Genomic DNA, 25,341 nt, shown 5'->3' with positions numbered 1-25,341 from the left:
GATCTGGTTGTCCTGGACCCCTTGCATTTCCGAAAGTTCAATAGATTCACCAGTGCTAGAACCATGGACCTAAATCTTCACCAAAAGATAAATAGACTACAGTGGAGAGACAGGTTTATAACCCAGCACCTCTCAAACGTCTGGAATACATTTCTCCTGAATGTTGAATAGACAACTCACTATCTTCCTTTTAACATACTCTACATGACTAAATACATATCCAAAAATGTACTCTTGGTATGGCCCTCCTGGAGAAAGGAGGTATGGCCTCAGGGAGGCAAGGCATAAATGCTCATAATTCAATAGCCTTGAAATATTTATGAGTATTGACTTTGGGGAAGCAGACAGCCCAAACTCAGCCAATAAGTCAAGTTTGGGATGATACTTGTTAAGTAAATAAATGGGTGTCATGAAGAAGAAGAAATGAGATTTTAATTAGGTGAAGTGGTGAGGGTACATGAGTCAAGCAAAAACACTCAAAAGTGTTAAGCAGAGAAACAAGGGAGTTGCAAGGATAGTCACAGAGAAACCTTGATTAGTGTATGGTTGAATGGCTAGTACATGCCAATGTCACCACTATAGTTAGCTGAAGCACTAACAGAGTGGCAGATAATAGACCACTTTATGCACATAACTACAAGAAACACTACTGATCAACTGAGCACACAGGTTACAGTTGATGCCACTATATTACCTATACAGTATTAAAAGCAAAAACACACCTATTTCTACAGTAAGAAGCTGAGGATATATGATTGCGTGTGTATATATATATATATATATATATATATATATATATATATATATATATATATATATATATAGATATATATATATATATATATATATATATATATATATATATATATATATATATATATATATATATATATATATATATATATATATATATATATACACACACACACGCGCACACACACACACACACACACACACACACACACGCACACACACACACACACTGCAGCAGTGTCTACCTGTATTAGTAAGGCAGATGTTTGTAGCAATTTTATTCAATGGGTCTCTTTATAAACTATGCAAGCACAGTCTGGAGCTCTGTTTGCCACAGAAGATGATGTCATCATCAAGATAAGCAATCAGTGGTTCCCAAAAACAATAGATCTTAATAGTAAACATACTGAAAGCATTACACATTACTCTGAGTTTTGCGGTTAAAAAGTTAACAGTATTAGCTGAACAGGATTTAAATTTATTTACAACAAAAGGTAAAATTTTACTAAATGTATTAAACACAGAAAGCATACCAGATAAGTCCAATTAGCGACTATACTCCATCCTTGTGGCCAAATATTTGTAACAGTACATTTTTACTAAATTAAAGATTCCACCTGCATAGTGCATTTTTACAACTGCTTAGATTAATTGATGTCTTTTTCAGTAGGCAACATAAGCAGTAAAGCATCCTTTTTCAAAGTAAAACTTTTTGGAATATAAATAACTAACATGTCAAAATGGAAAAGATCAATTTGAGAGGGGGAAGAAGAAAATGCTGCAGATGATCTTTGCTAGAAGCCATTCATTTCCTTAGCAGTTTATGTGGGTGAAAGTAGAAGTAACTCTTCTGAGGTCCAAGAAAACAGAATCTGCCAAATCCAATGCAGAAGGGAAAAGTCTTAGTCATGTGGGTGGGCAGAAACGTGGAATTTTGGTATGGGTATGCTAACAGGCTTTGTTGACTATATGTATTCTTCCATCAGTATCTTCATATGTCTGCAAATATGGCCATGTAAAAGTACATCCCCCACCCCCTGTGGTTGCTGTGCCAATGATGCATGTGCTCCTACCTGGCTGCATTAAAAAAGGCTGTTGGATCAAACTACTTTTCGCACTTGATCTGGTCTTATTGAGGTAGAGTAAGACCTCTTAGGCAAATCAGGCTTCTAAACATCTTCAAACACATTATATTATAGGAACTTAGTAGTCTATTCTTCTGTTAGGATCTGAAGAAGCTTAGCCGTACATTCCCATAGTTGTTTTAGCTTAATATTTTGCATGCAAATAACACAGAGGCATACAGAAGAAGGAAATGTTGGGGCATTTACTTTTTGCCCCTATCCATGAGGGACTTGGGTGTGAAACCAGGGATGAATTTGCAGTTTCCCATCCTGTCATCCAAATAAAGCTTGAAAAGAGTAAGAGAAATACTTTACGTTGTGTGGAGAGGAAGACAGTTCCATAGAAGAGGTATCCTCTGTAATAAATAACTGTCCCTCCAACATGTTTTATTTTGGTTTCAAAAAAGCATTGAGATGCCTTGACTTGATGTTGATTCTACCAGTAGACTTGAGACTGTGTCACAGGTCTGACAGTATAGGGTCTGTTGAGGCTCTTAGTAGCCTGTATGACACTAAGTTCAGGGACAGGGCTCTGAGATGGTCAACATAGTTTTTGTGATTTAGGCCCTTGATTTTTTTTTTCTAGTGAGAAAGCATTGTGGTCACTCTACTTGTGACATGCATTTGGACAGGTGCATAGCAAATGGGAATTATATTAAATTATCAACCTGATGAAAGCCAATGGAATGATTACATCTCAGAACCTGGACATCATACCTTTAGAAATAAGCTGTCTGCTGAAAAAGGACTTCCTTACAGTGGTATATATATGGTGATCAAAGGACAGTTCATTGTTGATACAGGTTCCCAGATCCCTGGCTATGAGATCAACTTTCAGTGGTGTGCTGTCAATGTGACAGTTACAAGGGAAGTTGTGCTTGATGAAGGATAGGATTATACAGTTTTTGGCATTTAGGATAAGTCTATGGTATTGACACCAATTATTTATTTGGGAAAGTCCTCTTTGGGGATTTTGGTATCCTCTGGAGTGTTTATGATGGTATCAAGTTTACAGTCATCTGCAAACATGGTCAGCCATAAACCTTTATCATTTGGTTTGAACTCTGAGAAATAAATGCCAAATTGGAGCGGCCCATGGACTGAAGCCTGAAGTGCATTGCTAGTGTCAGGTTTTTAGGCAGTAGAGCTGCCTACCCTAACTTCCTTGGTTGCCTTTGTGAGTCAGTTTGCTATCTAATGAGTTAAACATGGATTCACATTTAGCTGAAAGAGTCTATCAATGGTACCTGAGTGTGCAATGGTGGTGAATGTCTTTGCAAGGTCTAGATATGTGGTGTGTGCTGATATGCCCTCATCCACTGCTTCAGTAACCTTCTTTAAGAAGTCACAATAAGTAAGCAGGATCTGCCCTTTATGAATCTGAAATGGCTTGGGTTGAGAGTTTGTAGGTTGCCTAAGTCCTTGTTTATTAATCCCATAATGATCCTTTCTATAGCCTTAGAGATGAGGCTGGACAGGCTTATCTGTTTATAATTACATGGGTATGCTGATTCCACATTTTTTTGCAAGGAGATGACTGCTGTATCCTCCATTCATCCTGTGCGAAGCCTGTTTAGAGGCTGATACTCAATAAATTCTGTAGAAGGTATGACAAGTAATATTTCAAGCTAACCAGCAGAAAACTTAGTTTGTTATTCAGCCCCATGAAAGCAACATTCTTGGGCTTGGATTGTGTCTTGAGGGCTTGTTCTTTGGAGATATGAGGGGGAATGTAGATGTAGGTATGTGATCTGAGAACATAGAAGGAGAAGTGAAGTTTAAACTAAATATGTCTGTTAGTATATCGAAGTCTTCTGGGTCTGAGTATGTGGTATCCTTTACTATTAGCTATCTACAGTGCTAGGCATTGCTTCTGAGATTTCTAACATAGTTAAGTAAGGCTATGTTGTTATCCTTCACCTGGGTGGATATTTTAACCTCATATTTGATTTGGTTTATTTGATCATGGTCGAGAATTCCTTGTTAAGTTTAGTAAGAGCACTATTGGGATTCTGAGAGTAAATTTTATTTTTGCATGCAATGCATTTTTTTTTTCTTTGATTACAAAGCACAGTTTTATTAGGGTTCCATCATAGGAAATTATTTTTAAATTTGGCATTGTATTTAGCTCTGGAGGTGACTGTTCTATCTATGCAATTATTTTCATGTGCATAAAATTTAGTGGTAAAGGATTCTGCATAACCAATAGGGGCATCAAGATGGAAGGGGTTTAGTCAGGTCATCATACGGTGTGAGTAGATTAGCCTTGGCATAATCTTTGAATACTGAGGTATTGGCAGATGCTTCTGACTTCAGTCTTAATGTGAATGTGACTGATTTGTGATCTGATTTCACCAAGGAGGAAGTTACAATTAGTAGGGAAAAAGCTGTCCTGTATTGCTCAGGACCAGATGAAGTCCAGAAATGTCTGCACATACATATTTTAGGATGCATATGTTTCCCAGTCAATGAAGGGGTGTTTGAAATCTCAAAGAAGAATGAACATTGTCTTAATACACAGGGACTTCATAATGGTTAGATAGGAGGAGGGGCATAGAAGGCCTTCTAGAATTACCTATGTTAAGGGGCAAGTTGGACGTGAAGGAGAAGGAGTTTCCGGTCATTATCTTGTCTAATGAGTCTGGAGGTAAAATTAACAGTATGGCTGCACCACTGTCTTTAATGTCTACATCTAAAGCAGTTGGCCTGAATATGTTGTAGGCATTAAACCCTGCACTGATGGAGTGCTCTCACTGGTCTTGAACCAGGTCTCTGTGTCAATGCATACATCAATGTTTTCTAAGTAAAGAGTGCCTGTTGTGACTGAAGGTTTTTTTTAAAGGCTCCTAGCATTGAGCAGCAATAACTTTATGTTATCCAGATTCTGTTTTGTTATGTTGTAAGTACTAGAAGACTGACATTACCTAAAAAGGTACTTTTGGAATGGGCATTTTTAGCCAACATACAAAATCATTGGGGAAAGGTGAAGGCCACCCCTGGCAAAGCAGTTATGACTGTCATTCTTGATGATGGTAGAATGCTGTTCAAGGCTATGTTCATATCTGTCTCAGACAAATATTCTGAGAGCTCCATCATGTCTCTCTTCATATAGTCCAAGAAGCTATGTCTCAAGTCATTTACACCCATATGCAATATGACTGTGTAATATGTGTACTTGTGGTTCAAGGATTTGAATGCATGTATGATGTGGCAAATTCTGGCAACTGACAGGCAAATGACTATAACTCATTCTTTCCACAGCATGGTGAATGGCGTATTGGTGTGTTCCACTATGGAATCACTTTTGACTAGCACAAGATGTTCTATACACCTGAAGGATGCAATAATCAACAAACTCGAAAACCAAAATGCTGAAGAAACAACTTGCTTGACTATTCCACAATAATATGTAAAGTGTTCTTTATCAACTTTGTAATGACGTTAAGCTCTTCGTCTGTTACAGCTTTCAGAAGGCATGTAAATACTGTGTATTGTAGACTAATCACTATTGTTGTAAAACACGGCATAGTGTGGTTTATACACCGCATACATGTGAATACAAGAAAACTATACTCTAATCATCTCATCATCTGTCGAGCTGATATGAAATAAAGCAAACAGCTACAGCATGTATTTGAAAGTTAAAAAAACTTTCATTAAATATGATCACCTGTTATGATATATAGATTAATAAGCAGGGGACCTTAGAGGTCATAGGTTGATAGGTTTGTAGGTGTTTACTAAGCTAACAACCCCAAGGGCCTTTTTAAGCCTAGCCATGCATCCCAAATCTCTGACAAGTTCTGGTACCCTTGATAAGTGTAAGCAGGGGCTTGGGAGATGAACCATTTATAGGCTGCCTGTGTCCATCAGAGACAAAGGTGCCAAGCCTGGGATGAATTTCCTGTTCTCTATCTAATTATCCGAGTTACACTTGAATTGGGTTAGAGAGGTACTCTGCTTCCCATGGATAGGGAGCCTGTTCCTGAGACAGGGTAATCTATGGTATACATACCTGTCTCTCTACCAGGTCCTATTTATATCACAGGTATGGTTTAAGTCTTTATAATGGATAATTCTGGTGCTGTTTGTTTTGCTGATATGCAGAAGGTCCATCAGAGGAGGATCTGACAATTCCCTGCATGCCTGGCAGAGATCTCCCTCAACAGCCTGTTGGAGATATAATACGGCAATAGGGTCTTCAGGCAGTTTGCATAGGGCATACTTATGTCATGTATTCTTTTAGTGAGGAACCTCTTTGGACATTCCATTTGTTGGATATACCTGGTTAGGTACATACCAAAGGGGGCACACTACTCAATGATAGATCTGATGAATACAGTGGAACAATGACGTTCTTGGACCTAGATGCCATACCTTTGTTTATAAGTTGCTTAACATAGAATGTTCTCCTCACTACTGCAGACACATGATGGTCAAAGGCAAGATTATTGTCTATGTGTCCCCCCAAGTCCCTGACTACTAGGTCAACTCTAAGGGGTGTGTTGTCAATATGATAATTACCAGGAGTGTATGACTTCCCAAAGGACACTATTATGCATTTCTTGACATTTAGTTTTAGTCCATGGCTCTGACACCAGTTGTCTGTGTCAGTCCTTCCTGGAGAACATTTGTGTCAGTGTGGGATTCAATGACAGCTCCTAATTTGCAATCATCTGACACTGGCCTTGACATCAGAGAAGTAAATTCAAAAAAGGAGTGGCCCATGGACTGATCCCTGAGGGACACCACTTGTGATTGGCCTCTTTGTAGAGGTGGACTCCCCATTTTTAACTTCTTAGGTCCTGTCTGTCAACAATGCCAACAATGCCAACAATGCCCAAGTGGGGTATTGTGTCAAATGCCTTGGCCAGGTCAAGGTAGACAGTGTGAACCATTTTGCCCTCATCCATTGCTTTGGTGAGGAATGCAGAGGAATGACTGCTGCTATTCTCCATTCATGAGGCACAAAAGCCTGTTTGGAGGCTACAGTTCAATAGCAATTCCAAAGTGCCTGATAGGTCATATTTCACGCTATTTAGAAAACATCCTGAGATATTCTCTGGGCCCATTGGTGCAATGTTCTTGGCCTTAAAGAGAGCATTAAGGAACTGTTCCATAGTGTAAGCAGAGGGAGTTATATCTGATAGTATTTCCAGAGGGAAGGTTGAGGTGGAGAGAGGGGTAAAGTTGGAGCTGAATTTGTCAGCCAGTAGGTTTGCTATTTCTTCTGGCTCAGTATAGGTGGCTTCATTTACAATGAGCTCTGCATACAACTGTGTGCTGCTTTTGAGGTTATGGACATAACTAAAGAATGCCTTGTGGTTGTCCTTGGCCTGGGAGGCCAAATTTACCTCAAATTTGGCTTCGGAAGACTTTCTTTGTCCTCTGAGTTGTTTGTTTAGTTTGATGAGAGTACTTTTATCCTGCTGGGTGCTGCACCTCCTGATTTTTGCTGTGATTTTCTTCCTTCTGTTATACAGCATACTAAGTTTGTGATTCCACCAGTGTGGCTTGTTTTTTAAATTACTTCTGTAATTCTTCATGGTGGGTACAGCTGACTCTATGCAGCTATTAACATGTTTGTATAGAGTTTCTGTGAACAGTTCTGCATAAGCAGCAGTGTTCTTGGGGTTTATGGGGACTTGAAAATTTGCCAGGTTATCACTTAATAACAGTGAATTAGCCTTAGAGTAATTCCTGAATATTCCAGGGTTAGCTGGGGGTCCAGGTTTTATATTTATTTCAAAAGAGACAATTTTGAGGTCTGACCTTACCAGCGAATACATTCCCATATTAGTGAGGACTAGATCTAGTATGGTAGCACCCCTGGTTGGTATATTGACAATCTGGTCCAGGGAGTTTGTGTTTAGAAAATCCAGGAATCTCTATGCTTGTACATTTGGTGTTGGTATAGTTGAGCAGAACTCTGGGGCACAGATTAAAAGTGTTAATGAGCTACATCTGGACCATGAGCCAGAAAACCAAGACTGTAAATCCCCTGTCCTTGAACTTATGAACTCTTTGAGGTACAGCACTGTCACTATATGTAAATCAAGAAGAGTACTTTTTTGTCAAAGGTAAGTCATACATACAAAGGTAGCACAACTGAACAGTGGGAGAAAAATGATCTAAGGAAAAAAAATCACATCAATACAGGAAGTACTATGATGGCAATTTAGGGATAAGAGAAATTAAAATATACTGCAAAAGGGTTACAGTGATTATAATTGGGATGATTGGGTGGTGCAGTGGTGCAGTGGTTAATGTTGTTGCCTCACAGCAAGAGGTTCTCCGGTTCAATTCTCAACTGGGGTGCCTTCTGTGCAGAGTTTTCATGTTCTCCCTGCGTTTGCATGGGTTTCCTCTAGGTACTCCGGTTTCCTCCCACATTCTAAAGGCATGCGTCTGGAGCATTTCTCCCCGGGCCTCCACTGAAAACAGGCTCTGTGGAACCTAGTCGGACTTTCCCAGTCAACAAATGTTAAATAAATAAAAATAAAATAATTCATTAACATAGCACAGCATATCAAGATATGAAGAAAAAAAATATTTGAGGAACTTTTGAGTACAGTTTTCCAATAAGCAGCTGCAAAAAAAAAAAAGAGAGTCATACCTTATTTTGTATTAGTGTCTGTGAAGCACCATATTACGGTCATTAACACTCTTTCTGCAATTAATGAATTGTTAATTGCTTGTTTCTATATCTGCATTTAACAAGAAAGGAAGACACAATGGTCATGGAATGTACTATTACTGTGCAGACAGCAAGTACTTAGATAAACATATAGGTTCATAAGTAAGTACCAGGCTAGCTGCCCTTGTAGGTCATTTTAAGCCTAGCCAGTTTCCCTTTTTGTACTTGAAATAACCTATCCCATTTGGTTATGGATTAGCCTTACCCATTCCATGGTTAATATTTATATAGGGAATAACTGGGATCATACCATAGATAGTTTAAGGGGAGACATGCATGGGATAAAGCATTTAGGAGTTGCATCTGTCCATTATTACAGAAGGCAATCCTGGAGTAAATTTTCCGTTTCCCATCCATAGCTCTGAGGTGCTCTATAATATGGACTGTAATAAACTTTGTTTTATGTAGATGGGGATTCTTTTCCATAGCAGCAGTATCCTCTGTGAAATATACCTGTGCCTCTAAACCATTCTGTTGAGGTTGCTGAAGAGGTTTAGATCCTTGGACTGAATATTTCTGATGATATTTGACTTGCTGATGTGCAGTAAATCCATCAGTAATGGATCAGAGGATTTCTTGTATGCCAGACACAGGTCACCTCTTAGCAGTCTAAAAGATACTGAGTATAGTGCCAAGGCTTTTTGTCGATCCATGTAAGACATGTTGTTTAGGTCTTGTATCCATTTAGTAATGTATTTCTGTAGGCATTCCAGTTGCTGCATGTGTCTAGACAGAGTCATGCTAAAGGGGGCATTATATTCAATGTCTGACCTAATGAGGGCTGTGTAAAGGGGGGCAATAACATCCATAGATAGAGACACAATCCCTTTGTTTATAAGCTGTGAAATATAAAAGGACTTACAACAATGGACACATGTTGGTCAAAAGTTAGGTCACTGTCCACATAAATTCCCAAATCCCATAAAATGGGTCAACTCTTAGGGGCATATTGTCATTGTGGTGCTTCTCTGGGGTAGATGACTTTCCAAAACACAGTAATGCATTATTTAGCATTTGGTTTCAGTCCATGACTTTGGCACCAGTTACTTATTTGGGAAAAACCTTCTTGCAGGATGACTAAATTATTTGGGGATTCAATGATTGCTCCTAGCTTGCAGTTACCTGCAACCAAAGTGAGCCAGTGCCCTTTGGAATTGGTTTTACTTCAGAAAAGAAGATGTCAAACAGGACAGGTCCCAGCACAGAACCCTAGGGAACTCCACTGGTGATTGGTCTCATAGTGCAGCTAACTTCCCCTGTTTTGATTATCTGTGCCCTATCCATGAGTCAACTGGCAATCTAATGGGTGAAATAGGGGTTTATACACAGTTTAATTAGTTGTTCTACTATGTCTGAGTGGGGAATTGTAAAAAAAGTTTTGGCCAGGTCGAAGTATGTGGGCTGTACCATTTTTCCTTCATCCATTGCTTTGGTGACCTTTTAAAGAAAACTCCACCAGGTACAGTAAGCATAACCTGTCTTGACAAGTACAAACTGAAGCAGGATCAGTGTTTGTAGGTTCACTATGTCCTGACTGACTAGTTCCATGATAAGTCTTTCCATGGCTTTCATATGAAGCTGTTCAGACTTGCGAGTCTGTGGAAGGTTCTCTCCTGTGCAGAAAAATGACCGTAGCTGTTCTTCATTCACTTGGTACAAAACCTGCATGAAGGCTGAGACTGAACAGTGTTGTTAGGGGTGCGGCAAATCATGATTTGTGCTATTTAGGATTCATCCAGGTATACTGTCAGGACCCATCAATGCAGTATTTTTAGCTTTTGATAGCACTTTTAGGACTTGTGTGATAAGCTGAAGGAGGGCCAATTTCAGGTATAGCTTAAGGGACAGGCAAAGGGAAGGCAGGGGTAAAGTTACAGATAAATTTATCAGCCAGTAGTTTTGCTATATGTTCAGCCTCAGTGTACGTAACATCATTCACAATGAGCTCAATGCATTGCTGTGTTGTGCTTTTGGATTACGAACATAACTAAAAAATTCCTTCTGACTGTCTTTGGCTTCAGTAGATTCTGTTAAGTTTCTGAGTTGTTTGTTAGTTTATTTCAGTGACAATAACTCTAACATTATTAGAATTACTCTTTTTATTTTTAGTTAAAATTTTTTACATGTACTATAAAGCTTGTTGATATTATGGTTCCACCATGTGGGTTTGTTTCTGGGGTTTGCCCTGCACTCGTTCCTACTTGTACAGCTGCATCTATGCAGCTGATTACATGCTAATATAGTGTGGTCTACATTTTTGCACATTCGGTGGAGTTAATTGGGTTTGGTGGGGATTTGAAGCTTGCCAGTGTAGCACTTTGTAGTAGGTAGTTTGTCTTAAAGAAATGTCTAAAGGTACCTTGGGTGGAAGAGTTCTCTGGTTTCAGTTTTATTCCAAAGGATACTGTTTTATGGTCAGACGAAACAAGTGATGAAGATACACAACAGATGGTGCAATATGCTCCCATGTTAATAAGGACAAGATCCAAGGTGTTGTTCACCCTAGTAGGTACTTTCACGACTTGTTCCAGGGCATTTGCATTAACAAAGTCCAGGATTCTCTGTGCTTGTGCACTAGTGGCAGTGTATGTTTCCCAGCCTATAGTTGGGTAGTTTAGATCACCTAGGAAAATGGCATTGGGTTTAATACTGAGTGATTCTAGTTCTTGCAGACAGTCCTTATGACTTTCTTCTGTTATAGAGGGATTTCTATAGCTAGCTAAGGTATGGTACTAGAAGTTCTGATTGTTATTTGTGCATGAAGAAGCTCAAGTGCATTATGCTGCTTCATCAGTCTTGATGTGAATCTCTTCTATATATAGATTGACACAACTCCATTTTTTTCCCGTCCTGTGCAGTAGGTGGTCTAAATATGTGGAAGGCATTATAGCACCATACAGCTGGAGTGCTCTCTACTATTTTAAACCACGTCTCAATTACTACACAAATGTCAATGTCCTCCGGGGTCATAAGCGCTTGTACACAGTAGAGCTTTTATGCATTTGTATGTTTGTTCATTTCCATTTAACCGGGAATTTCCATCAGGAAACCCCATTTCTAGTGAAGTCTAGTACACTTCAGGGGAGAGAGAGTTCCATGGTAAAACAGCAACAATAATGTCTCGATGTAGAATTTAGAAAAAAAATAGAACATGAACAATGAAAATGGAAGCAATTTTGAAAACAAAACAGGTTAATTAAATTGAAAGAAACAAACTAATAGGTATTTTGTAAGGCACTGTGCAAAAGCAATAACAGAGATACAGAAAGGATGTAGAAATTTTGTAAGACAGGGCACACACATAACTTTTAGCTAATGCAGACAATTTTGAAAACAAATTCTACATAAAATTAAAGGACAGATTTAGCTCAGTTATAAGCTGTCAAAGGAGGTAAGAGGAGTGTAAATGATATAAATACGCAGTAGAAGTAAATAAAAAGTAGAAAGATAAGATTCAACATTATAAGGATGTTAACCTAGTTATATGGAATAAGAAAGTATCTGTGTCATTCAACAAATATATATCAAATTGTTCTGTAAGTTGGTGACCAGGAAAGAAGGCATGCATATCATCTGCATTTCTTATTTCAGGCAGTAGTTTACTCCAAAGATTATTAACACAAGGGGAAAATCTAGCACTGGTTTATTGATTAATTTAGGGATATGGATAAGCTGGAATGTAGTCTCTGAAATTCCAAACGGGGTGCATTTCTGAGTGACTGTAACAGAGATGGGCAGTTACAGTTACAATGAGGTTTATAAGTCAGGCCCAGCTGCTGTAGGTAATATCTGAAGGGCAATGATGAGTGGGACTGCTATGCTCAAAAGCAAATTGGGCCCTTTTATTATATTGTATTCTATTCTATTGTATTCTGTTGTATTCCATTCTATTATATGCTTGCACAAGTCATGCCACAGCAGAAGCTTTGGGCTTGTAAAATGCTAGGAAGACTATGAGGGTTGGTAGGGGATATATTTTGGCAATGAGACACTGTAGCATTGTTTGAAGTGAATGGATTAACCCTGTACAATTTGCCTAATATGGGGTTCGTTTTCTTGACAGCATCCTGAATACAAATATTAAATTTGAGCTGGTTATCAAGGGTAATTCTAAGCAGCTTCCTGTTAACTTATTCAATAGTTATGGAATCAGATGTAGTCTTACAGAGTGACCTATCATTGAAGGAAGAGGTAGAGACTTGTGGAGGTGTCTGAAGGCAGCTGAGGTCTGTTGCAACAAGGGTTTGGGCTTGGAAGACATCTAATCGTTGAGGCATTCGTTGAAAGGATGTCTGCAGAAAGAGACAGAGTATGTGTGTAGAAGTACCAGATTTAGCAATAGTAAAATTGCTTGTGTATTGGAAGAGTGTGGCATTCCTGATATGGGCCATGTTATTTAAACAGATACTGAAAATAGTGTGCCACATACAGTGCCCTAGGGAGCTTCTAAAATAACCAGGTGCTGTGAAAGCATCGATTGCACTGTTCCATTTTAAGGCTTAACAGCTACCCAGAAATAAATGGGCAAACATCTGATATAACTCAAAGAGAGTCTAATATATATACACTATGTTTGATAAACCATTATATGCATAAATCTGCATGCAGTTAAATATTCAGAAGTTACATAAATGGTATAATCATAAACAAATGCATTTACTGTAACTGCAATATCTGTACTAAAATATAATACCCTATAATAGGCTGTCTAATGTCTCACTTCTCATAGTATGAACAACAGTGGTAATTTAACTACATGATGCATCTGTTTCTGTTCTCTTAAGCACCTGTATAGCCATATATATACCAAAACTTTTAAAAGTTATCTATAACTGTGGCATGTGAATTTTAAGATAAAAGTATTTTCAAGAATGGAAATCTTTGTAAGTCTCATTGGAATATCCAGTAAATGTAAATGCCTTAATATTTAAGTTAATTTAAAAGAATGGAATGGTGTCATGACAGTTTATTATTCTGGAAGTACAGAAACACAGTCATATTACAGTCACACAAGTATTACAGTTCCTAAAATACTTTTAAGTAGTAAATGTTCATTATACACATTCCTATATCAACATAAAACTAAGGCATCATGAAAGCATTTACTTTTCTTTATAAAGATATTCCCCTGCATCTCAAAGAAAAATTGCATAATTAAATTCACTATCTGATATTAAACAACATTAGTCCTTGCAAAAGACATTTCTTATATAAATAATTTAATTAGACCTAGATTACCTTTTGGGAGAAATCCAGGAAGCAATAATATGCAACAGTAAGTCCATATTAGTTCAAGACATATTTATACGTAATGCAATTATCTACTTTGTTAGCAATAATCCCAAATGAGCTACTTATAAAATAAATTGTAGATAAGTGTTTAACTATGATGTTTTTGCCATACACAGTATTAAGCAAGCTAACATTAAAAATACATTATCTTCTTTCTTAACATTTTTTTGCTTTTTAGGTTGCACTTTGTAAAGGTTGAAATTCATATAATAGTATAATGTTCAGGGAAAGTCATGTTAAAATACATTTCTGGTAATAAGTTTGCTAGCAAAGACATTTGTAGGTTTTACATTTTGTCTATTATTAATTATCAAATACAAGATATATATGTGGCTCCACTTTTGAATTTACCCCACTTAAACAGTGTGAAGTGCACTGCAGTATTTATTTTTATTTACTAGACAGTCAAGTAGCACCAGAAATTTGCAAGATCATATATCACAAAATGTAGATGATCACCAGACATGGACAAATAACACAACATCCAAAAACAAACTTACAAATGGCCTAGCTAACATCTCTACTCATACTTTCAGCAGTCTTGCTGACAAGCAATTTCATTCTTTCTCCTTAACCAAATTGTTAATTTAGTCAAAACAGACCTGCTGTAGTTTGTTTCTGTAAAGTTGCTTTCCATACAGCCTCATGACCCAAAGGCTCTGTTACTCCTTTACATCCTTCTCAAATATCCAGATTTGCACAGAATGTCCAGAGTTTCGTTTTATATTTTTGGTCTGTTCATCATAAAGTACCAGCATTTCTGATTAACCACTAAGGCTTGACATCACTAAATAATGACAGGCTTTTGAATTTCAGACTTTACAGCCTTCAAAACATGTACACTAATACAAAACCTGCCATTTTAGCAATTTGCATAGTTTACAAGAGCACTATTTAAAATGTGTCCCTGATTTCTTAATTTCCCTAATGAGTTCCCCCCATTATTTTTGTCTTTAATTAGAATACTTGTGTTAAGAGGTTGAAAGAAATGCTCCTTTCCCATTATGGTACTATGTATCTTTTCCTGTGTGAATACTCAAACAAAATATTTATGTTATATCCCCACCATGCCTTAGGGAGGAATTCAGTGATGTGTCTGATGTAACACACTGACCAGTGAAGAGAAACAGAAGCAGATCAAGTACTGGCAAAACAAGATAATGCTTTGTACCAGAGGATATCTAAAGTTAAAAAAGTGGGGCAGCACAATACAAAAGTAAAGAAGAAAGTCCAGCTTTATTGAGTATTAATCATCTTCCCAGTCCTAAAAAGCATGAACTCCATGCTGCTGTATTGTACTGAGTTTACTGAAGAAGCTAAAATGGATTGGTTTTCTGCTGGCTCAAGTACTGAGCACTTATATGGAACATTTTATCAATAGCTTGAGTACTCAGCAGTCCCTCTTAGGCACTGCACATAACAGTAATAGTTTGTATAGAGGTTATTCATATTGATAATGATAATAAGGACAGGTCTGCGTTGGATCTGGGCAAACATAATACCTTGCTATGTAGAAGGGTAACTAAAGTCTTGAAAAGGCAGCTATATCTTCGGATGATCAACAACTTATACATGGGGATCTCCAGTATTCAGGCATTAAGTTCTACAGATGAAAATGGTACAGCCCATTCTGGAGTTTAAACACACATTCAAACAACTGAATTGTATGCTCATGCAAAGACAGATGCAGCTACTATGTGTAAGGCTATTAACATGGTGGTTGATAACCAGTTTGTGAATGCTTTGGACTAGAAACTACAACTAATTTGTGATATGTTGGAGAGTTTAGAAACAGCAGTAGCTAATATTTCATAGCTCCAAACTTCTATAGTTTCTACTAGGCAACAGCATCAAGTTGAAGCCAAGGGAATAAAAATGGTGGAACAGAAGTTTATATCCTTGAACTTTAAATATAAAAGGGGTCCCTATTAGAAAAACGAAAGTCCAAAATATTGAACACTGTAAACAGCGAAAATGTCAGACATCTATGTATTTTTTGTGAGACTGCGGTACAGTGAAGATTGGGAAATTTGCCCATTCTTCACTGTAGTGCAATCTCGGAGTTGGTATATATAATTAGTGGGGAGGGGCACAGCCCCCACAATAAAAGGTTTGGACATCTATGTATTTTTTGTGAGATTGCGGTACAGTGAAGATTGGGAAATTTGTCCATTCTTCACTGTAGTGCAATTCCGGAGTTGGTATATGTAATTAGTGGGGTAGGGCACAGCCCCCACAATAAAAGGTTCAATGTCTGGCATTTTCGCTGTTTACAGCGTTTGATTATATGAACTTTAATTCATATAATACAGACCCCATAAAAACATGAAGGTTCAATTAGCTACTTTGGAAAAAGTGTAGTCGAGTTTTCAGTCAACACTGGTGGACTATGAATCAAGAGCCAGAAGAAAGAATTTGTGAACGTTAGGTGTCCCAGAAGAATGAGATAAGAACAAATGGTTAGAGATTCTACTACATGACATATTTTCCATAACTACCAATAAGAATGCATCTAAAATAAATTATAAGCTTGAGAGATTGCATCAAATACTGATAAACAAACAGTCCTAGAGTAAATTTAGAGGTTCTATACCTATAACGGTCACATTTGTCCAATACAGAGATAATAAAAATATAAGCCATTATCATACATAAAAAGCCATTAATATGCAAGGAGAAAAAATTTCAAACGTTTCTAATCTTCCCTATGAAATAGTCAAGTGGAGAAAATCCTTAGCTACACAGCAAAACTGGACATTTCGTATAAACCAAGGGATTCTCATCAATGAGCAAATCAAAACATTTTACATACTGTCAGAGCAAACTTGCATATAAGTACTAACAAAAGATTGGTACAGATGAATAATACAAATTTTTTTTTTTTTTAGGACTTGTAAAACAGGATTGAGAAAGGGCAGGAGAGGGAATAACAGAGGAGGGGAAATAAGTGGTGGGAGCAGATTGTACAGAGTATAGCACTGGGAAAAGGATAGGGAAGAAGCACCAGGAGAAACAAATTTTAAGTATTGTAAAAAAGAGTAGGAGAAAATGTGGGAGGGAAAATAGGTACTAGAATGGTGGGTTAAGGGTTTGGGCAATGACAGAGCTGAGAAAAATGTGGAATGCTAAGTAAAGTAAGAAGGAAGAGGGCAAAAAGGGTTACTGTAGGGAATACAGAATGAGGGTATATATGTTGAGGAGAGAGATGAGATTAGGGTGGTAAAGAGTATTGTTGAGTTCTCTCTGATCTTCAGAAAGGGTTTGAAGAATATAGATGTAAGAAGGTGGTATACAGGAAGACTGACATTTAGCTACGACTGGAGCATGTGGAAAGCCAGATGTTGAACAAATGTGTCTTAAACAGTTTTTTGAAATGTGTGGGGTTAGTTACAGTTAAGATGGGTTGAGGGATAGTGTTCCAAATTCTGGAGATGTAGTTGGAGTATAGAGTATACTCCATGCAATTGTTGGATTTGTTACTTGTAGCAGATATTTGTTTGAGGAATGAAGGACCTATTTGCAGCTATAGGGTTGAAGTAAAATTTGGAGTGCAGGGCACTTATTTGGTTGATGTATTAGGTTGTGGGCAGTGATAAGCTGGGTAGATGTTAAGTAGGGTAGTAATTCTAAACAGTTGAGCTGTCTGAGACAGAGCAGTGGTGGGATCTGTGTGGAGAATTTGTTTCAAATTTGGCTATTTTACTATAGCAAGCTTCTAGTTTTGCTAAATCTGTTTTCTTTAGGTTGCTAAAAATTGGAGAGACATAAAGCAGAGTACAGAGAGTAGATGGGTTCTTGTAATAGACTGTCTTGTGAGGAACAGTTTGATTCTAAACAGTGTTCCTAGTTTTATGTGTGTTTTTTAATGTTTTAAGACAGATGTTTACAAAATCTCAAGTTGTTGTCAATTAGAACACCAAGCAGTTTCATCTGAGGTACTGTAGTTATTATGGCATTTTTGGAGGAACAGATAAGAAAAGAGGAATGACAATCAAAGAATTTATTCAGTCCAAAGAGCATTAGTTTAGTTTTGTGTGAGTTTAGAATCAGTTGTGTGTTTGACAGCTAGGATTCCAGCTCTAAGAGAGAACATTGTGTCATTTCTTCAAGGTGTGGAAGGGTGGGAGCAGCATAATCAAAAATTAATTTCAGCAAATGGCACTTACATTGAAAATGCCATTCAATGAACTGTTCATAGTGAGATCACAGTACACTGAAGATTGGAAAATGTGCCCTTTCCTCACTGTAATGTGATCTCGGAGTTGGTATATATAATTAGTGGGGGGTGAGGGGGCTGCAGCCCCTCACAAGAGCGAATTCGCTGAACAGCATTTTCGATGTAAGTGCTGTCTGCTGAAGTGAATTTTTGATAATATAATATAAACCCATGCTGAATCATCTGTGTACTGAACTATAGAGGTGAGGTGGGTTGCAGTGTGAAGTTTATTGGTAGAAATAATGAAGAGTAGGAGACCTAAAATTGAGCCCTGGGGGGACTCCCATAGTGACAGGCAAGACAGTGGAGAGCTTTTGGTGCCATTTCACTGCTTGTTGTCTGCCAGTTAGGTAGTTATGGAACCATGAAAGAGCTAACTAGCTGGGTTTTAAAGCTAAGAGTTCAGTGAGGAGTTTCTGTTGACAGACTGTGTTGAACACTTTGGACAGGTCCTAGAAGATGGAAGATACTACTCTGCCTTCATTTCTGTGTTGTTTGACTATATCTGTGAAACTTAGAACGGCAGTTGTGGTACTATGATTGGGCCAGAAACCATGTTGTGTATCTGTTAGGAGATTATTAGATAAGAGGTAGTTCATGAGTTAAGTGTGAATGCATTTTTGTAGTATTTTGGCTGGGGGAGATAGACTTGCCATTGGTATGTAGTTAGAGAGTTCAAGAGAGTTCAAGTCCTTTATGTGGTGGGATGATGTATGATATCTTCCAAATTTTGGGAATGTACTGCTCAGAGATAGAGTGATTGAATAGATTGGAGATAGGATAGGAGATATTATTAGTTGCTAGTTTAAGGAATTCTGTAGGCAAGTTATCAGCCACTAGGGTTGTTGGTTTAAGTTTGTTGAGCATTTTTTTTATGGTATTGGTTTGGACAGATTTGAGGGAGAAGGTATGAGTGGTTTCATTGTTTATGGCTGGGATTGTTAGAGGGGCGTTATTGTTATTTTGGTAAATGATAGTATGGAATTAGTAAAGTATGTGTTGAATTGTGTAGTTATACAGTCTATAGTGCTTATATTTCTTGGGGTTGGTGTCAAAGTTTGGTCAGGGTAGAGGCGTTTTGTTTTTTTTTTTTTGTTTGTTTGTTTTTTTATAGCAGTCCAAAATTTTTGTGGGTTGTTTTGGTGATTTTGTTAGATTTCACTATAGTATTTTTTTTTCATTTTTAATTTGGATTTTGGCTTTATTTCTCAGATGTATGGATGTATGCAACAATTTAGGTTGACTTGAGTTTTGTTGGCATGCCATTGTGCCCATGCTTTATCTCTAAGTTTCAGTAATTGTTTGGTATTTTTCTTTAGTCAAGGAGTATAATTCAATTTTACTCTTATGGTTCTACACAGTGCTAGTCATTTAATATGTTTAGGAAAGTGAAATTAAAGTGATCTACAGCAGTATCTAGTGGAAGTGATCTAAGTGGGGTCCAGTTACAGAGTTGGATGATGGAGATAAAAGTTTGAGTTTTAAAGTCTTTTTTGTTACAGATTTGTCAATAGGTAATATTTTTGGGGGTGTAAAGATGTTGCCTAAGTAAGTAGGTAGGGAGGTGGTCACTGATGCTGTCAAAGAGGCAGCCTGAGTGATAAACATGAGATGGTTTGTTAAGATCCAATCTAGTATTGAATGTCTTTTGGTTTTGTCAATTCTCGTATGCAATAGCATAACTTGTTTGAAATCATGCAGGTTAATGAAGTTAGTGGAGTTTTCTGAGCTGCAGGAAAACCAGTCAATGTTAAAATCACCCATTATGAAGGTTTCCTGAGGAAACGTTAAGGAAGACCAGTGGAGAGTCTCCTCTAATACAATGAGGTTGTTCCCGGGAGGAATATACACTCCTATGATGGTTAGGTATTTATTGGGATTTATTTTGAGCTTGCTAAATGTATATCAGTGTTGCTGAATACAGGGACATTTGGTTCTATACACACTAACTTGAGATTATTTTTAAAAATAATGGCTACATTACCTCTTCATTTATTTATTCGATCAAGTATGTGTATGCTGTGACCTGGGAGTAGAATCTCATTGTTGGTTATTTCTGGTTTCAGCCAAGTTTCTGTTAGTGCTACAATGTCTGGAGAGTAGTGTGAGAGACTAGCATGGAATAATGTATCTTATTAGCTAAACGCCTGAGGTTCATGTTGAGGAGTAGTAGGTCAGTTCCTTTATGGGAAGGATTATAATTAGTCGTAATATATTAACATTTTGGGGGGAAACAGATCTGAGAGAAACATTCAAACATAATTTTCAGGCAATATCTGAGTGATATTATTTCAACAAAAGTTTCTTGTATTCAGATGAGATGGGCAAGGTTTTAGCAATGTCAAAGACATTTCAGCTGGAACACAAGAACTGAAATGGAAGGTAAGGAAGTTGAATGAGTTAGTAACAGCAATAATATATGTAGTATAATTGATTATTTTCTGTCATTATATAAAATGCACTGGAGTCGAGATGTAAACACAATTAAAAGTAGGTTAGACAAAGTTCCTTCCTTTCATGTGCAGAATATTTATTAGCCTATAACTATGTAAGATATAAAGGATATTATTTTGGAGGGGAAGAAAAACAAGAGACCTGGTCCTCAAGGCTTTATTTTGTAGTTTTAAGTAACATTTGTGGATAAATTTACTCCTATTTTACAAACTATGAATTTAGCAAATGTCATATTAACACATAAGGAAGGGAAATCAAGTCTAGCACTAGAAAACTATATGCCTATTTTGATACTGAATACTGACCACACAATATTTATCAAGGCAGAAAGTGAAAAATAAGGTTGGATATAAAGAAAATTCTTACTCCCACCCAATTTGGGTTCTGCCCAAATAGAACAATAGCAAAAGCAAAGATATATTTATAGTCTATATTTTATTAAATAAGCTCATGATAACAAAGAAGAATACAAAACTGATATAATAAAATTAGGTGCTTCAAAGGCATTTGATAATTTGTACCAAGATTATATATGGCCAGTTTTTAATTGCTATTCATTTCCTAATGATTTATATTACTTTTCAAAATATCTATGCAACTTCCTATGCCCAGTTTAAGATTAATAGTCATTACAAAGAAACCTGAATTTTAAATGTTATTAGTTATGGTTGTCTACTATCCTTTCTATTTGTTATAGCAATAAACCCAATATTACATAAATTACACCATTGCGTAACACCACATTAATAGTTTCCTCTCCCTACTAACCTACACAGGTGATATGGTTTTAATTCCTAGCAAATATAACATAAGTACAAGGCCAATTATAAATAGCTCAGGACATAGATGGACATGTGATTATGATAAATCTGAAAGTTTACCTTTACATGAGCACTCAAAGAATGCTGATAATCAAGTAGGCATTTACATACCAGTTACTAATAAATTTATCTTTTAGGGTATTATATACAGACATAAATGTAAATACATTTTTGAAAAAACTTGGTATATTTATTTGGTGAAAAGGAATAAATTACAAACATTGAATTCAAACTTTTTCTATGCTTAGAAGAATCAGTGTCAGTTGTACCTATTTTTTTTTGTTTCCCTTACAAACTGTATCATTATTCCCTTTAAAAATTTGGCATAATAATTTTAAACAGTAACCATTTGAAATGGTGGGGCCCTCTAGAGTGAGTCCCAAAATGTTGCGATTTAATGGCCAAAAGAACAGAATTACATAGACTAAAGTCCGAGAAGCCACTTCTTGGAATATTCCCTTTTCTCCAAGATATAGCAATCTCAGAGTTGATATATATAAGTTTCGAGGCTGATAGGGGCTTCCTTCACACATGCTGGGTGCATGGAGGCTTGCAAAAAGTGATTTTCCAGATTTGTTCTTCTCCTGTGTTTTCTAACTTTTGTTTTTTCGGCTTTTGGGCAGTCAGCATTTCAAGTGCCAACATTTCATTAGGGAACATTTTAAACAGATTAGTGCCCCAATTCCTTTGAGAGGTAGCTCACTAAGAAATATATGGACAGTTATATGGGGCCTTGTTCAACATAGGGACTATCCTTACCAGATTAGAGAAATATATAACTGCTACTTCATTCCTCAATATAATGAATATACAACATAATATGGACTTACTTCACAAGTACTGTAGATTAGGATGACACTATGTAGATCTATTTTTCCTTTGGTTTATTAAATATTTTCTGATATTAGTAAGAACAACTAGCCACCTTATCAAGAAGAAATAAAAAAAAATAATGAAGCATATTAAAATTCCTTGGAAATCCCATGCAATACGAGATTTATTTCCTTTAAGTACATACATTTGTTATTATATGTAAATTTAATATGGGAGAACATGCTTTATCACAAGTTAAACATAATTTTAGTACTAGGCTGGGTTCTCATCAACAAACACTCCCTATACCCCCAATACGGTTGTCTCCCTGACAACCTAAGCGACCACCTACCCACCTACTTATAGAGGCAGTACAACATGACCCCAAACAATTCTGTCTACAAATACATTCACAACAAGAAAATGTTTTCTCCAGATATCTTTAATGGCTTCATGCAAAACTTTAACTGGTCTCCACTAAAGCACCTCCTCCTAGACTCAGCCATACAGTACTTCAATAAAAATTCACCCACATCCTAAACAGCCTTGCCCATCAGAAAAATCCATAACAAATCCAAACAAACACCATGGATGTCCAAAGAAACTATAAAACTCCTGAAACTAAGAGACAAAACCTGGACACAATACCAAGAAACAAAAAACGAGTCACTTCTCCTTAAATATCAACAAATGTGCAAATTGGCTAAAAAACTAATTTGACAGGACAAAAAAACTTATAAGACAGCTATGCAAGATAAACACCACAGCAACCCACATAAATTCTGGAAAGCCATAAACCACTTATTAAAACCAGGTCACAACACTACCCCAGCCCCATCCACAACAGAAACTGCCATAAACATTACAACCCAGTTCAACTCTTACTTTATTAATTCCATCCTATCACTTGTAAAAACAGAATCTGTTTCTCCACTATCCATACCTTCACAAGCAATAGCCAACCCAAACTCCTTTACAATAAAGCCAATCTAAACTAATACCATTAAGAAACTCCTGTTCAAACTAAAGCCATCCTCACTTGCAGCTGATCAGCTCCCAAATTAATTACTCAAATTAGCATCAGACGCCATCCACTACCCCATATAAATACTAATAAATCGATCTATAAAGGAACAGTATATCCCTAAACTGTGGAAAGTCTTTTATATCATCCCTCTGCACAATGGTGGAACATCCACAAATTTCACTAACTACCGTCCGGTAACTAGACTTCCCCCATAGCAAAAATCCTTGAAAAATGTATCCACTCACAACCATCACAACTACTTGATTACCTAACAAAGAACAACCTCCTAGCCTCATCCCTGCATGGTTTTACACCCAAACATAGCACCGCCTCAACACTGGCCAGCTTTAACAACTCAATCAACCAAATCCGAAATTCTGGACAACTTGCATCCACCATCTTTCTCAATATGTCTAAAGCTTTTGATACAATTTCATATCAGAAACTGTTCATTGAGCTAGCCTCTGTAAACCTTTCTTTAACAGCTATTCACTGGCTGCAAAGCTACCTGTCTCACAAACAACAAGCAGTAAAATGGCAAGATGAACTCTCCTGTCTACTGCCTGTCTCTATCGGTGTACCACAAGGGTCCATTCTAGAATCCCTACTATTCATCATTTTCACTAACAAACTCTATCAGCTTCCAAACATGCAACCATAATCCAATATGAATCTGACTCCTCTCATATAAGCTCAACGCACTCTTTTCCAGAACTCTTTCAAACCCAACAAGCCTTTCCTGACATCGAAAAATTCCTCTCCGACTTCCAACTTTTCCTTAACCCCAACAAAACAAAACAAAACTCATGCTCTTCATTGAGGAAAAAACACACCCTCTACATCCAACATTCATTATCTGCTCCACTAATAACACTAAAATAGAACATGGAGAATACACCAAACTCCTTGGTTTTACTACTGACAACAATCTTAGATTTGATAAACATCTAGCTAATACCATTAAAAAAGGTACACATCAAACTACTCACTCTATCGAGTGAAACCTTTACTCACTAATACCACCAGAAAATCTAGAAAAAAAGATGGAACCTTGCTACAACAAAATAGCAAAATTTGCCACTGGCCTCCCCAGTAGATCACACAAATGTAACTCACTTCACCAACTAAAATGGCTGGAACTTCCAAACCTACTAACTTCCAATCAATTAAACTTCACACATAATATCTTGCACAACCCTAGCAACTGTCCAGTACTAAAAGACCTTATTCATCCCTATAGTAGCAAAAGATCCCTAAGAACAACCAACAAACTTCTTCTAGAAATAACCAAATCCAACAATTACTATGGTGACTCCCTCATATGAAACAAGATATCCAAAATCTTGAACTCCATATCCCAAACAATCATCAATAATAACAACGAGTTAAAGTTTAAAACACTACTGAAAGAACACCTCACCAACAAATGGGTCTGCTCCTGTACCAACCCTGGATAATCTGTTTCCTCCTCTTCCATCTTCTTCTTCACCCTCTTTCTCAAACATCAGCCCTTATTAAAATCTCTAATAGCTTCACCTTCTCTCTCTCCTCCCTCTATCCCACCACTTTACCTTACTTGACTTCCCACATTTCAACATGCTTCCACTGTTCTCACCACACCTGCTCTACAGTACTTAATTTGTCTGAACTTACTTAACTGCACTGATGAACTACTCTGCACTCCCTATTTACCAATTATGCTTCGACAATACTACACCCCTACACCCACTCTACAGTTCAATTTCTAGTCTATTAATAAGACCCCACTCTTGTACTACTTGGAGCTCCTATGTCATCCACTTAGACTCACCCTAACAATCCTACCCTCCCTATCAGCTCAAAATGCATTTCTCCACTACTACTGTTTACTAACATATGCCTTGCACTTACTTGCTAGACCCAAACTGGCAGGAATATGTTTCCCTCCCTGTCCAGTTTATCTTTCTGCCTTCTCATTAAAATTTTTTAACTATGCTTATGCAAGATGTTAACTCTTATACATGGAAATTTTTATCATTTGACATGGTACCAATGCAGTATCCACCTGTTACATTTTTACCAGAATTATTTTATATACATGGGGCATATCTCCATAAGTTGCAAATATATTTGACTCTCTAAGTAGACATTTTATGTGTACCTAT

This window comes from Protopterus annectens, chromosome 4.part1 (assembly GCF_019279795.1).
Source record: "Protopterus annectens isolate FY-2018-M chromosome 4.part1, PAN1.0, whole genome shotgun sequence".
In the NCBI taxonomy this organism is placed as follows: domain Eukaryota; kingdom Metazoa; phylum Chordata; order Ceratodontiformes; family Protopteridae; genus Protopterus; species Protopterus annectens.
Note: the sequence above shows the minus strand (reverse complement) of the source record.